Here is an 11,856-nt window from a genome sequence, read left to right as displayed (position 1 = left end):
ATTTGATTGCCATGACAATTGTCACCGCTTCACTTTCTGCCAGCCAGCCTGCCTGCCTGCCTCGCCAAAGAGTGACAAACAAAGGGTGTCACTGCAATTACTGCGCTCCACTAATGATGATCATCAAGCCCTGTGTAAGCGTTGGGGATGTAAATAGCATGAGCTGTTAAGCTGTATGATTGAGTCATCAATTGTTACATTTCCTGCCACAAAATGACACAAATATTTTATCCATTCCCTTTCGTCACGTACATCAAGTGTTAATGGGAAGAAAATGCATCCTTTGAATAATTGCATTTGACGAAGAACGACGAACCGAATTGCAACCACAAACAATTTAAACTCGTTGAAGACAGTTTTTTTAGATAAAATGACAAGAATTTGCTCAACATTCAGCAAACAGAATGTCAAAGATTATGGGCAAAGTGCAACGCAGCCATGAACCTATGGCACTAGAACGATGGCACCAAAGCACATCCAACGTCAATTAGGAATGAAAAATCCTCTTCTAAATGCTTGTACCATTTAAATGTGTGCTTTTGTTCCTTGGCCACGTACCATTTCCACGAAATACACATGGTTGAAGTGTGTAAGGGGCATTTAGGAATCTTTTAATTTGGAACATATTTTTAAAAGTGCTCCAAAGTGACAGTCAAGTCAAAATAAACAATTTCAACCATTTAACAAACGTTTCTGATTAATCGATGGAAGCATTTTTCACCGCAATTCCAACAGACGGCAACGCCCTTTTACAGTAAAAGTAAAGCTTCTTAATGACAAATGTATTGTCATGAGCTTCTCTTCTGAGCACTCGGCTGTACTTCGACAATGTAAGTCTCAGGTTCGTCGCTTGCTCGTTCCTTTTAATACCACTGCAATAGGTTTAACCTGTTCCAGCCCAAACAATCTGCACAGTGATTTCTAATCATGCACCAAAAGCTATCAAGAACACGTCCACTAATTTCCACCGCTGCCAAAATTGCCCGTTTCACCACACATTTTCAAATTCTTGCGGTTTCTTCTTGCCACTAGCAACACACTTCGCTCGCACACACACTTTATCTCGCTTAAGTTCTGCCCCGGGTCGTGGCTCATTATTTATTCTAACCGTCCTAAAGTGCACTCGGCAACTGATGCCGCTGCCGAGAAAACAAACAACACTCCACGAAAAAAAACAGACACACACACACACACGATCAAAGAACGCACTGGAAAAGTTGCACTGATGTATCTGCCGTCATCGTCTGACATTTCAAATGCAGAATACAAAAAAAAACCGTGCCGTGTAAAAAGCAGAACGGATTCACATCCATTAAGTAAAAGTTTGGTCAGCACCGAACAAGCGAAAAGGTGTGCTGTGTGGCGGAACAGGTATATTTGGCACTCTCCAAAAGTATTGTGTGCGAATGCCACCACCATCGTGATCCTACCCGTATCGGGCAGCTTCAATGCCACCACATTAGCGTCGATAGAACCGCAGCCTGTGTCTGATGATAAACAATCGTTCCGAGGAATAAAAAAAAGAGAAGATACATACAGCCAACCACATCCGTCCACAGACGTGGAAAGGCCAAACGTGTGAAGAGTGCGTGGAAGGTGGGTTACTTAAGACTTTTCGAGTCTGTCAGGACGGGCACATTCTCCCAACCGGTGCCAGAAGGAGGATAGGATTTTCTGCCCAGACAGCGAGGCCCAACACGATAGCGAAGGGGCTCTCTCTCTGTGATCGGTTCTGCCCCGGTCCATTCCAGCTCGGTTTAATCGTCACCTGTGTGTGCGAGGCGGGTTCGATTAATATATGCCTCCCCTTCCAGTTTTTACATGCCACCGCGCCATTTCCTTCGAGACCTCAAAACAAAATCTGGATATCCTTGACGCAACCAAACAGGTCGCCGAGTGTGTGTGTATGTGGTGTCCGGTGTTGTATCGACCCGGTACCGAAAACTGGTACCGCGGGCGAAGAAGTCCATTCCATTCCATAGCTTGTAGGTTGTGCAAAAAATATATATTGACCACAACCAAAAACCACAAGCAGACAGCCGACAATCGCACGGAAATTCGTCTACACTCTCCACGCCCCGTATCACGGTTCCGATCAAACCCACATTTCTTGAAGACTCCGATATTAGGGGAGATTAATCCGATATCTCAAGCCAAAATTTGTGGCCAGGGACGAAAACTGTAACTGCTCTTTTCGTCTAAACCACATTCCATCAGGTTCTAAACAAAATGGTAATATCAAGAAGTTAGAAGGGATGAGTACAAACGACAGCGACGATGCAGATTTGATTCGCCCTTTGTTTAGTGTCTTGATCCAACCGACCGATCAAGTGACGGGACGATCTTACGGGGTGGGGGATAGTGTTTGATACGCGCGCCGGGTGCTTTTATTATGCAGATTACATACGAAAATCGAAACTTGTCAAACCTGCTCGGAGGCAGCGGAGGCCGATGATAATATCACCACGGTGCGACCGGGGCGCTAGAAACCTTCCAACCAGTCTTAAAACGGTATTGGGAAGGTAGGCAGCTCAGATCGTTAATATTCACGGGGTTAGCAAAAGGAGTCTTCTCTTTTATTTCGAACCGAAACCGAAGGTGCCTGGTTATGAAACAAGGCAAAAGGCTCATCTTAACCCGCTTGTAAGTCGATTAGAAGAAGCATAAAATGTTAAACTCGCATCTCAGTCACAGCTCACATCCTGGTTTAGCTGAAGCTGAAGTGGTAAATTCTTCCATTTCACCATTCGATTACTTATCATACCTTATAGAGTTGGAAATATTTAAACTCGCATACGATTACTTAAGCTAATACTACCAGCACCTTCTGTAAAAATGCTATTTGTCGCTAAACGTTTTCACTGCTGTTTCATTGCTTTTTTTCCGCAAGAAAGCGCACCATTCATTTATCATCTCACCCTTCGCGACTAAAAACTCGCGATTTCAATTTCGCAGGCTGTCCTCACCAGTAGACCTTGTATTATTTCATAACACTTTCATTCAACACGTTCGGGAGCGTTCGGAGGCCACCGGAATGAGACAAACTGCGAAATACAACCATTAACCGTTGACACCGAGCAGTTGTGACGACGACGACGACGACGACGACGATAAAAAGGGAACCGCTTCTTGAATATCCAAACCATTTGCAATATTCTTTATTCGAAGCGTTTTGCGGAATTTTTAATCTCACTTTTCCAAATGCAGCAACTGAATGCAACTGCTGGATGGTTTAGTATGGTGTGATACCGGTACGGTGGCGCTCAATCTAGGTTGTCTTTTTTGTTGTTGCTACTATTCCTCCTCCACCTTCAGATTACATCTTGCTGTTTTCTTCCTCCTCCGGTTGTTTGCATTCCCATTCCCACCCTTAGCGCATTGTGTTTATGCACTGAGCGAGGTGTTTTTTTATGTTTTTCCATCCATAATTTCAACGCTTGATTAAATCATCTCGACCGTCGCGGAATGACGAAAAAAAGAAAAAAAAAGATCGTCCAAAAGTGAAACTGAGAGTGAAAAATTAAACACACAGGTAAAGCCCCAAAGGGAAAAGCATAAACACACCAACAGACATCAGCAGCAGACCTTTAATGGGGGGCGGGAGAGCCCGTTAAATATTGTCATACATAACAACTGACTTTCGGAGACACACGCGCGGCGGCAAAAGAAACGCCGCCGTGTAGAGACTGTTCGAAAAAGGCCAAAAACCACTGCTCAAAATTCAAAATGATAACACTGCACACCGCTTCCACTGTTGAACCCTCCTCCCCCAGCTTAATGCATCACGCTCTGCTCTCCCCCTTTGCTTCCCCACCCCCCCATGACACTGCACTGTTTGTGACAGTTCTTCTCACGGCGTGTTGCGTGATCGAGCGCGCGCGGCAGGGTTGAGAGATGCTGCAACAATCGCTCGAATTCGCACATTCGGTTGCAGGTTGCTGCAAAAACAGACATACACACAAACGAAAAATCCAATTCGGAAACAGGGTCGAAAAATACACTTTTCACAGCTCACACATATTCATCGTGCCACAAATCTGTGTCAACCCAAAGGCGGCATATTCTCACGTTCAACCAGTTTTGTAACACACACTTGTCGTTGAATGTCAATTTTGCCCGTTTTGCATTTTTTTGGGGGAACGATTTTTTATCCTTTCATTAATTTGCATTCGGTGGCGTTTAAAATATTAAGATCATCCCATTTTTCCCCCCGCAACCTTTTTTTTAAACTAATGAATTTTCAGCGAGCTATATTTTGTAACGCTAATCGCTGCCTTACGTCAGATGTGAAGTAGAAAAACGGCACAAAAACGCTTTTCACTCAATCCAAGCCCGATTAAATTACGCACAAAAATGAATTTCTTTTTCGAACACTCGCTTGCGATACTCTCTAAAGCCACCTTCCATTGCACGTGAAGGTGATCGAGATTGAAGACTGAGCCCGCAACCGTACCGTACGGTTTCAGGTGCACCCTGAGTACATTGCTTCCGACAAAAATGATCACACACACACACACACACACCCCTCAACTGCACCGAGCGAAGGTCGTTCCATCTCTTCCGGTTTTTTTGTGGGAGGTGGTGGAAGTTTAATTTCTCTCGACACCATCGATAGCCGAAGCCGCTGGGTCGATAGACGAGGCGTGAGAAACAATTCGGTTCGTGGTGTTACGTGCGAGCTTTTAGGGGAGAAAAGTGACTCCCAAAAAATGAAGACAACAGTGAGGCAACACACGCACACACCTCTCCTCCTCGAAATAAAAAGGCTCAGCTATTTGCCAAATTAATAGACAACACCCTTGGTCCGATGGGTGAAGCGAATGAAGGAAATCAATTCTCTCTGAGCGGACCCGAACGCGAAACAGCACAAAAAAAAAACGATCGGTTGCGTTGTGGGTTTTTTGGAGGGTCTCATTATTTTATTTTCCTCCGCTAAGGGGTTTCGTGCTTTTTTAGAAAGTTTAGCGCCCTCGCGTTCATACCCAAAAAAAAAAACACACAAATCGAACGTGATAACACGAGGCACACACTGAGTGCTGCCTCCAATTGAACTGCTTCGGTACCGCTTCGGCCGCACGCACAGGATCGTAACGGCTTTCTCGTACGTTTGACGATCATGCGAATAATAATTCAAAGCAAAGGCAAAACAAGACCGCATGTTAAAGTGTGCATAAACCCAATTAGGAGGACCTTAGTGAATTAGAAAATAGAAAATGCAATGTCATCTAAACGGACGCACGCAAACCACACAACAACAAAAAACTAACACACGCCCTGGAATTACGAATAATTGAAAGGTTCCTCTCCAGCGAAGCGTTGAAATCTTTTCCCCCTCGATTTTCGTACAAATAAAATTGCACACAATTGGAACCACGCACCACGGGAAGGTGATCTTGTGTTGCAATCGTTCGGGGTCGCTCGAAAAAGAGTTTTTCTCGCGTGGCAAACGGAAACCAAAGCTTTGCCGCCTGCTTGAGCTTTGCACATCTTCAGGAAAAATAAGGCGGAAAAGCATGGTAGGCACTGTGGTTGTGCCTTGGCGTCCGCACCATATATCGAGCGAACCATTTCTCCCATTTTCCTCCCTTACACACACATGGTCACAGAGTGTGCTTTCTCCATCTTTTTCACTGCTTTTCACCCGGTCACTGATTAGATGACGCATGCGAAGGTTGTGCTGTGTGTTGGTGTGCGTTCGTTCATGTCTTTCGCTTTCTTTAGCTACATGATCCTCTCGGTTGCAAAGTCATCATTCCGCATTGCTTCGAACGTGCACTCCGATACAGTAGGCTGGTCTATTATTTCCTTTTCAACACACACACACATAGAGCAACCTTTTCTCCCTTCTCTCCCCCTTCAGTATGGCAGTGTTCGATGTGGTCAGTTTACTATTTGCAGCAAGGTAGGCTGTGCTTGTGCTCATCCACTTGTCTGCATCATCTTTTTCAGGTTTTTTTTGCTTCACCACCACCTTCAGAAACTACAACCGTACTCGGCCTGTCTGCCTGTCTGCCTGCCGGGAAAACGTGTTTCACTTCACTTACATTTTCACTCTTTATCTTTTTAACTAGCGCTCGGCTACAACAACGCTACACAGCCCCATGATTGTTGTTTGCCCCCAACCAACGGTGGATGTGTTTGATCGTACAATGTTGTGTTTGCTTTTGCCCGATTTTGAACCCTACCGCTTAGCCAAAATGTAAAACATTGCAAAACATCACTTCCAAATTACTTCATTTTCAGGCGCACGCGTAATAAAACAATTAAGCAATAAATATTCCACTACATAGTTGCATTGCAATTTCTCACCTTTTGTATGAAGAATTAAAAATCAAGCTTTGCTCTCTCTCTCTCGGTGGCAGTGATCTATTCGTAGCTTTGATTTTTTGCCCACGAAAAGTGCCTTCGGTCAGCAGTTGGGCTTTTTCGGATTTGCACTTCAGCTATGCTAATTCACCAACGGGTTCAGCGCACGCACGCACGGTGACAATTTCGTCTCGCTACTTCATCAAATTTTCTTTTCCAACTACAACAATTCTCCAAACAGTGAGGCTCTGGGCGGGTTTTTCACTGCTTCGGTGCTTCTCTGCTTCCTTTCTTCCACCCCGTTTTGTTTCGCACACTTGTTTTCCAGCAAACTTTTCTTCCTTCCTAGACGCACGGCCGCTACGGATGCATGTGCCACTACGCACACCAACGCTCTAGCCAATCATGCACCTGCACTCCTGCACCAACTGCACACTTTCACATTCGGTTTTTTTTCTGCTGCTGCTGTGGAACACCGCACACGGTTCTACCGCTTCCGCAAAGTTGAACGCAGGGATATATCTCTCACACACACGCACTGGTTAAAATACGCGCGCACGAACGCACGGATACGTCCTGCAGGACACCTTTCTGTTGGGGAAGCAAGCAACAAATCGCTTTGCACCGGGGAAAAAATCGCAGCAGCACTCCACAGCACACCCGGATGTCCCGGACCAGGATAGAGAGCGCGAGCACGAGCAAACTCCAAGCGAATAGGCCAACCTCAAACACAACCCAAAACAGTGGTGGTGGTGAAACTGTGCGTTCGAAACACCGTGTGCACCGGCTGAGCGTGCGCCTTCGATAGCTTTCGCGAGTGAACTAGTCGCGCAATCGGTCGGCCCGTGCTGCGCAACCTTAAGCAGTTATGTTTCCCTCCCAGCAGAAGGCCCGCCGTCCGCTCTGCCACCGCCGTCCGCCGCCGCATCGGTGCCGAGCGAGGGCGCGAGAGATCACCGTCTCACCGGGTGGAGATGTTAAGAAAGTGAGCTTTGCGCTCTGGCGCGGTGTGTCAAAGCGAGACAACAACAGGCGAGCTTTGCGGATTGTTGATTGCAGGGTTGTTCCGGTGAGTAGTTAAATGATCGAAGGAAATCATTTTTCTGAGAGTAGGTAGCATCAAGGCATGATATGTTCTTGTTATAACGATACTCTCGATAAAATTCTTTCGTTTGCCTAGGAACATAGTTCCAAATCATACACTAAATGTTTAGAGTAATCAATAATAGACAGGAACAAAAGAAAACCTCTTCGACAAACCATTGATTGATCACTTGAATTGAAATTAGATGTAAACATATTCACCTGGAATGGTAGCAATAAAATCGAAAAACTTGGACCTATGACTATTCCAATTCTTTGGAATGCAACTATCTCAAACAAGATTACAAGATTACTTCTATGACGAGCACCCCTGCAAATATGTGCAAGAAAGAGAGCACGAAAGAAGGCAAACAAAAAGCTCTCTGAGGAGCCCGTTCGAGATGGTGAGAAGTCGAAAGCTGAGATGTTGAGAATTGCTCACCACGTGTCTCACTTGGTGAAGAAATTCTTCTCATCTTGTATCTCAGTGCCTCATTTCTGCAAACTATCTCATGCAGACGTTTCGAAGGTTTAAATTTAATTGTTTTTTGAAGATATTTTAATTAAATAAATCTCTTACATTTTAGCCTTGCTCGACCCGTGTAGGCCAGCTCAACAATTATCAACAGCACTGCTCCATTTAATGCAAATTCCTATTGTAATCGCGCTAATAATTACCGCGATAACTAATGTTCTCGACATCCTGGTGCAGTTTGGCTGACAAAACGCTTCAACCTTGCCCCGGCGCTTTTCCGATTGTCTCCATTCATTCAATTTCAGAATCATTTCACACCGTCATTTTCTCATCCTTCTCGTAGCTGTCTCGCTTGAGAATGTTTTCCCCTCAAAAACTTACATCCTGGATCTGGGACCACGACACCCAGAAACATCAGTGAAATAACCGTCACGACCGCGCCGCGAAGGACACCTTTAATTGCTCGAAAGCTCGATTGACCGTGGCCATGGTGTCCTTCAAACGGAACGAACCGATGCAAATATTTGCCGACCGATTCATCCCACTATCACGCTGACTGGTAGTTACCGCATCGCCTTCCTAACCACCCCCAGAACGTCACCAGGCAAACTTACTCATCGTAATCGAAACTTGTCCGTCCGATGCCAAAAAGCGTCATAGCGGACTGCTAAGTAGGCCACAGTCAAGATGCATTGACCCCCGGTTCGACTAGTGACAGCGCTGACATTGACACCGTCGAGGTGGAGGGATTTCCCAAACTATGTAGGCTCGATTAAATTCCCCACCGCGGTGGGGAGCACAGTGAGGATCTCCGCGAGAGCTCTCGAATTATCATCCACTACTCACGATCTGATTCATCCTCAGCACAAGGGAGTTAGTATTAATAGCATGGACCGATTTCAAGGGCGCAAGGTGGTGCTGTGTCCGCTTGCTCCCACGTTCCTCCGCTCCAAAATGACAGACGCAAGCATCAAAATCGCTCCAAAATCATACCTGAAAAGGGTATAGAAAGAGAAAAACAAAAGAGGGAAAATGTTAGATTTTACATTGCAAACTCATCATTAGATCGGTCGGATCGGTCAGCGCGAGCTCCAAAAATAACCATTCCACACACCGGCCTCAGTGTCCGCTATTAGTGACCGCTTTGGCGTCGCTTAATAGATGATGAAACAATTTTGTGCTACCAATTTCACTACGAAATGAGGATGCGTGGTGCGTCACCCACCCGTGCCAAGGACGCGGGCCCGTGCTTTGCGGCGACCCGTGCCGACGTGCCGTCCTTCAGGTTGCAACTAGTGCACGCACCACGCGGCCTGAGTACCGCGAGCGAGCAAAACGCGGCGCAAGGTTCGAACAAATAAATTGATAGTAACTCTTTTCGCGTTACGAAATCTCCTGCCAGCTTGCAGTCCCTTGCGTTGTTCCCCCTTTGCGCACGATGGAATGTAAATCGACGCTTCATTTCAATGGCACGGATGACGCTCAGCCGGTGACATCGAGAATGCTGCACCTTGCGCGCTCGTGATTGGAGCATTCAACGCAACAAAACGCAAACTCCACAACCACCCGCACAGCCTGGGAGCCCTACGCAGCCCGAACTGTTGAACGTGCCAAACATAGTCATAGTCTTGAGGGTCATCGAAGTGGTATTTCAACGAAGACGGGAAAAAACCCCCCGCTCTCGGGCCGGAGATTCAGCAGTCGGTGCTCTAGCCGGCGCTGCCAAAGCAGCCACTCCAAAAACAGTCGGAAAACATACCACAGGAACTGCGGGTGGAAATTGAAAGCCACCGCAGCAGCAGCAGCGGGCGAAGTGGCGCGAAGTTTTACGACTGGGGACGTATAAATTACTGTCATACCGGCGCAGTTTTCGAGGTTCACTGGGGATGCCTTTTAATAATCCGCTTTAAACCTGTGCACACGGCCACAAACAGTCGATTGACGTTACTTTTCGATGCAGCGCAAAAGGAAGGAAGGAAGGAAACTAGGAAGTTTTGCGACCGAGGAAGCCGGAGGTGGATAAAGGGGCCAATAAAGAGGTTTCAGGTGCAAAACGCTTCCAACGCGCCCGAATGGTCGATCATCCGAATGGTGGCAGTTGGAATGCTTGATCGGTGATCGAAACGGTTCGATTAAGTGTTGTTAATTTCGTAAAGGACATTCCACAATAAAATATTTTATGAGCGCTTCGAACCGTCGGCGAGATCCTGGATCATATTCTCTATGCGGCGATACTTAAGATTCTCTGCGGCATAGAGCTTGCAAGTGATTTATCGTTGTGCGGAATTATTTTGCATTAATGTCATCAAAGGATAAAGCCCTTTTGTTTTCGCACCAGCATTATTGGCCATCAACATTGTAAGTATTTTAGTTGTAATACTTATACAGCAGAAGAATGTCCAACAGCTACTCGTTTGTGCCTTCAAACTTCTTTGGAATAGCATTTTTCTTTATCTTAATGTCTTACCTATCTTACAGAAAAGCTTACGGTCCCGGAAATCCTTTCCAAATATTTTAAATTCCATCGTACACTTACCCACACAATAGCGAGCCAATAATTACAACGCTCACCACTGAACATTCCCGCCCCATGGGAAGTTACCGTTCCAGACGATTCAAACCTCTCTGTCCTGCTCGCCCTCGATACTCCATTCAAAGCAACCGTACCGCACCACCAGAGAAGTGTATGACATCAACCCACTAGCGCGATTATCGAACCAAAACCTCTAACCTTGGCCACTTTCAAACCGTCCGAAGCTGGCCGGCGCGAGCTTCGACTCCTAAGCTCCCCTGTGTCCCCAGACCTGTGCCCTGATTTTGAGACCTTCACGCACCCGCGTTTTCTTTTCTTACGGATCCACTCCCTTCACAGCAAAACGCGCCAATCCATCACGCAACCAACCAGCCAGCCTGCCCCTTCTTGAGTATATACATAAATGGCACGTGCTGCTGCAGCGACCGCCCAAAAACCCTCTCGACTGCTGCAGGAAATTGTGGAACACACACACGCACACGCCAGTAGAGAGCTTTCGATTAAAAATCGAGCGCTTGGGAGCGTCTCAAGATCAATAAACCAAACGCCGAAAAAAGAGCGGATTTAGATTGGCTCACACCCAACAGGCTTGCGATGCTGTGGTGCCTTACCCTCGATTTTTACTGTAATGCTGCTCGGAACAGCCGAATATGTGCAACATACACACACACACACACACACACCCATACCTCCCTGGCCGCTGCACAACATAAGGCACACGCTCGCACGCCCAAATGCGCAAAACTTGGGGTACTTGGTCGTTGCTTGGTTTGCTTAACAACCGTTACGTGTTTTGCGTTGGCAAAGAGTGGCTGCGCAGGATTCGGTGCGGAGTGGGTTGTGTTGGTGTTGGTGGCAGTAGATCAATTAGCACCCCACCCAAAATTAACAACATGGCTAATTCCACCCAACAAACAACCGGTGGCAGGGGGGGGGGAGGGGGGGAGAGCATTTGGAACGATGAAAATGGTATGCAACCTTTGGCAAGCAGCATGCACGCTGCTGCTGCTCTAAGCAGTTTGGACAGTTTGCTGCACACCGTGAGGTAGCGGAATGAATGTCTGACTGTGTGTGTGTGTGTGTCTGTGTGTGATGTTTGTTAATGGAAAAGAGGTCGATCGAATCAAAATAAAATCATCCACTCTAAAGCAAAAGGGACCGAGCAAACACAATCGATACATTGTGAGAGCAATTGTTCGTAACGCAAGTCTCGAAAACAGTTGTTGTTTGTTGTTTCATAGGAGGGCGCCTAACACTTAACCTAACTGCTGCGACGATTGTAGCAATCGGGGTACACTTTTAGAAGGAAAATAAAACCATCCACCGAAAGGGCCTATTGGGGGTAGCTCCAAAAGTCCCAAAAGGGTACAAGTACTAGAGATAGAAATTATAACATCACTCCCAAATAAACGACCACCCCAAACGAAGCTAATTCAATCAAACGACATAAGCCACCAGC

At 46.4% G+C, this 11,856-nt stretch overlaps 1 protein-coding gene across 4 annotated transcripts in view; it reads right to left on the bottom strand.

The window, feature by feature from the left end:
- LOC121593124 overlaps positions 1-11,856 on the bottom strand; it is a 146,742-nt gene that overhangs the window by 94,422 nt on the left and 40,464 nt on the right. The window contains exon 1 of one of the 4 annotated variants that reach the window (XM_041915222.1): positions 6,310-7,128. The exons of the other annotated variants lie outside the window; for them this stretch is intronic. The gene's annotated coding sequence lies outside the window, so the exon portion shown is untranslated. Of the gene's footprint in view, positions 1-6,309; positions 7,129-11,856 lie in introns of those variants that run through there. 4 annotated transcript variants of the gene reach the window in all.

Source organism: Anopheles merus, chromosome 2L, assembly GCF_017562075.2.
Source record: "Anopheles merus strain MAF chromosome 2L, AmerM5.1, whole genome shotgun sequence".
Lineage (NCBI taxonomy): Eukaryota > Metazoa > Arthropoda > Insecta > Diptera > Culicidae > Anopheles > Anopheles merus.
Note: the sequence above shows the minus strand (reverse complement) of the source record. Positions and strands in the feature narration are given on the sequence as shown.